The sequence below is a fragment of the Mus pahari genome, chromosome 7 (genome assembly GCF_900095145.1).
Source record: "Mus pahari chromosome 7, PAHARI_EIJ_v1.1, whole genome shotgun sequence".
Lineage (NCBI taxonomy): Eukaryota > Metazoa > Chordata > Mammalia > Rodentia > Muridae > Mus > Mus pahari.
In genome coordinates, this window is record NC_034596.1 from 29,694,511 (window position 1) to 29,699,010 (window position 4,500).

Here is a 4,500-nt window from a genome sequence, read left to right on the forward strand (position 1 = left end):
AGAAGCAGAAGAAGAAGAAGAAGAAGAAGAAGAAGAAGAAGAAGAAGAAGAAGAAGAAGAAGAAGAAGAAGAAGAAGAAGAAGAAGAAGAAGAGTTCTACATCTCGATGGGCAGGAAGGGAGAGAGACACCGGGCCTGGCTTGAAATCCCAATGCTCATCCCAATGCCACACTTCCCCCAACCAGCCACACCTCCTAATACCATTCTCTAAAGACCAAACATTCAAGTATATGAGCCTATGGGGTCCACTCCTATTCAAATCATCACACACTCCACAATAGTCAGTTGAAAAATTAAAATAGGTATTAAAAGGTGTAATGTTTTTCTCTTTAAGCTAACAAAACTTCAAAACTGGTAATGCTTGAATCTGACAAGAGCTTAGGCTCAGAGTTAACATCCCACAGGCTACTGGGAGAATGGCAGTTCCTCAGTAAGAGCAAACGCTTTATATATGTAGAATTACACACAAGTGCACACACATGCACTATATACGAAACATGTAAACTGGTATACCTCTGTTCTAGTTTGCTTTCTGTTGATGTGATAAACACTATGACTAAAAGCGACCGAAGAGAGGGAAAGGTTTAATTGGCTCCCAGCTTAGCATCCATCCTCAGGGAAACCAGGGCAGAAACTCAACAGAGAAACCAGGAGAGAGGAACCGAGTAGAGATTCTGGAGGAACAACTGTCCCGTGTCGTACCCTCTCTGGCACATGCTCTGTGAATGTTTCATTCAACCCAAGACTACCTGTCTAGAGGCTAGCACAGTCCACAGCGACCTAGGCCTTCCTGCATCAATTAACACCCTAGAAAATGCACCACCACAGGCATGACACAAGCCAATCCAATGAAGGCAATTCCTCAACGGGAGCTCTTTCCTGCCTGGGTGACTCTAAGTTGTGTCAAGTTAGCAGTAAATATCAATATGATCTGTGCATGAACATGTAAAACTACATGTGTACTATGTCTGGATATTCACGTGTGAAACTAGATGTATGCCATCTATGTCTATACATTCACACATGTAAAGCGAGAAGTCTACTATCTATGTCTGTATATTCACACAGGCAGTGACACACTTTGGTCCATTATTTCCACTCTATTAAATGTACTCCAGTGAATAAAGAGTTGTAATAAGTACTTAGCAGAAATATTTATCTATCTATCTATCTATCTATCTATCTATCTTTTATTTATTTATTTATTTATTTTGCCAATTGAAAGCCTTTATTCCAGCTTGCTCAGGTATTTAGAACCAAAGTGTAGCTTTGAATGTTTAGGGTAGAGTTTTTTGTTTCTGTTTTTTTGGTTTTTTTTTTTCAGCCCCAAGAGACAGTTTTTTTTTTTTTTTAAATTTTGTATTAGACATTTTCTTCATTTACATTTCAAATGCTATCCCAAAAGTCCCCTATACCCTCCCCCTGCCCTGCTCCCCTACCCACTCACTCCCACTTCTTGGCCCTGGCGTTCCCCTGTACTGGGGCATATAAAGTTTGCTAGACCAAGGGGCCTCTCTTCCCAATGATGGCCGACTAGGCCATCTTTAGCAGAAATGTTTATAATATGAAGCTATAAACAACAAAGAGCAACATCAACAAATAGATCCAGAGGGATACTAACAAGATGTCAGTTAAAACACTGCTGATAGACAAGAGCCCACCCACTTTCCAACCCACTAGGGTTTCCTCATATTCTCATCTGTATCTGGCCCACCCTCCCACAACAGTGGCTTGGCATGGAGGGCAGCCCCTCCCCAGAAGGACACAGCCAAGTCTATAGATGCTGAGGAGACAGAAGGACACAGCCACGCCTATAGATGCTGAGGAGAGAGGCATAGCTCTGCTTAGCAGAAGCCTCCACAGTGAGACTTACTGGCTAAGCATTCTGATGTAAAGGCATTGCTCACACAGAAAGACACCTGGTATATAGTCACTAAAGTAAGGGAACTATGTGACACCATTTTTAAGAAATATTGACATCCAACAAGAAAAGTTCAGAATATCCACAAAACCCTAACTGCTTTTCTCTAGGCACTAGCACAATATGCAGTGCTTGCTTCTGCCTGTCTTTTAAATTTTTCTACTCTCTACAATGACTACATAGTTATCGTGCAGTTTTTTGGGAAAAAAATGAATAAAAATATGCAAAAAATTAGACTGAACTAGACATTATGTGGAGAGAGAGTCTAAATGTAGGGTCTCCATCAAATTCTTCTCCCTCAGAGCTCAGGGAATCCTGTAGAAGAGGAGGCAGAAAGATCTTCAGAGTCAAAAGAACAAAGCTCTCTGAGTCAACTGAGCAAGACACGTATGAGCTCACAGAGACGGGAGCGGCAAGCCAGGGCCTGCATGGTTTACGCCAGGTCCTCTGTGCACACGTGACAGCCTTTAGCTCCGTGCTTTTACCGGCTCCTGACTATGGAACGAGTGGCCCTCTGACTCTGTCGCCTGCTCTTAGGACGCTTTCCCTCCTATTGGGTCATCACGTCCAACTCGGATGTGAAAGTTTTTACTTCATTTTGTTATATTTTATTTTGTCCTGTTTGTTGCCTGTTCTTTCCTAATGGGAGACTGAGAGGGAGTGGGTCCAGAGGGGAGAACAGATTGGGGAAACTTGGAGGAATAGAGGGGAAACTATCAATCAGGATAAAGTGTATGAGAAAAAAATCTATTTTTAATTTTTAAAAGGTAGGCTAATCTTACCTATACAAAGAAAATTATATTTCAAATTGTTTCCTATAAAATATTGAAATCAGTAATTTCAAAATGGTAAACTTAATAGCAAACAAACCTTTGCTTGATTTTTTTTTTTTTTAAGGAACTGCTCGCTGTAAATGTTTTTTTATAAAAGTCACAAAGACAGGTTTGATAGCTTGTAAGTCATGCATGCTGATGTCCATGACTGACTCTGTGACTGGCTTTAGCCTCTTTGTAATCTAGAGTAACTGAATTTAATCCTTTACTAATGAAAGAATGCAATTTCAGCTGACCCCTTTTCTGCACCTTGGTAAGTTTTAGCTGTCAGAAACCATTTTCTGGTTGGATTGAATTGTCCTAAAATATTTAATAGAAATACATTTTAAGCATGCTCACTTGTGTTGCTGTGCTATAGCTATATTTTCATGGTGATTCTGTTGCGTAATTGTGTCAAACAACTAAAAAAAAAAATGCCCATGTTTTCTTAATATCCACACATGACTATTTTCATCACTGTTTAATTGATTACTCTCATTAGCATGTAAGTAAAATCACGTGCCACAATAACAGCAGATAGTTTCAGGTTCTTAAAAACTACATTTTCATTCATCGTTGGAGATTTTCATATAGTATATTTTGATCATATACATCCCCTCTGCTCCAGCCCCTCCCAGATCCACCTCACCTCCCGCCTGGCCACACTCCTCCATAATTTTTACTTTTAAACCCATGGAGTCCAGTTTGTATTGTTTGTAACACTCGGGGCTGTGGTTAATCTTCTAAGGGTCACACCATTAAAGAAAACCGACTCTCCCGGAGTCAGCAGCCATCAAATGCTATGAGCTCCACAGAGCTCTGCAGTTAGAGGTGGGACTTTGTTCCCACCCTTCCTCACGCTGGGACTTTCTCTAGCTTGAACTTACACATGCATGTTGTCACAACTACTGAGAGTTCCTGTGTGAAACTGCCTCTCTGTATCCAGAAATCGCTGTTTCCTTGTCATTATCCCAGCCTCTGGGTCTGGGATAACCTTTCCACCCTCTCTTCCTTGAAGATCTCTGAGCTTTCATGAGGGGAAGAGGTATTCAAGTTTCTTAATTTGCAAATAAAATATGTTTAATTTTTAAAGACAACTCTGCTTTGTATGTGCCACTGTTCCTAGTGGTAAGTCTTGTAAAGAATTCTCAAGCAAAATTCTCTCTCCTAAAAAAAAAATCAAGTCTAAACTAAAAGGCCAAATTCTTGGTGCCTCTGCTGTATTTAATAAGCCGAGAATAATAATAGAGAAGACATTTCCAACAATTATTTCCTTTGATCGTGACTTTTCTGCAAAGCCCTGCCTTTGGAGACTGTTCTAATTAAATTACTCAAGCCTTCCCTGCAAAGTTTCGTGCTGAATTTCTTCAGGACAACAAACTTTGAGAATCCTGCCACTTAATTTCACCATTCCCAAACCCTGAGGTAATTTCCTCATTGCATGTGTGGTAATGAAGGACAGAAGAGCGGCTCCAGATGCTGAGAGCTCATTTCTTCTCTGCTGGAAATTCCCCCTGCTTTGGAGAGTGAACCACAGGCTGGTTGGTTGGAGCAGAGACATCTGGGGTCCTCAGTTCAGTCTACAAACCAGGACAGGGAGGCTTGAATCTACCTTCAGATCAGAGAGAGGCAGAGACAGAGAGAGAGGCAGAGACAGAGACAGAGACAGAGACAGAGACAGAGACAGAGACAGAGGCAGAGGCAGAGGCAGAGGCAGAGGCAGAGGCAGAGGCAGAGGCAGAGGCAGAGAGGCAGAGAGGCAGAGAG

At 41.4% G+C, this 4,500-nt stretch overlaps 1 pseudogene; it reads left to right on the forward strand.

The window, feature by feature from the left end:
* Positions 1-2,973: 2,973 nt before the first annotated feature.
* The window catches only part of LOC110324690, a 96,847-nt pseudogene continuing 95,320 nt past the window's right edge, over positions 2,974-4,500 (forward strand).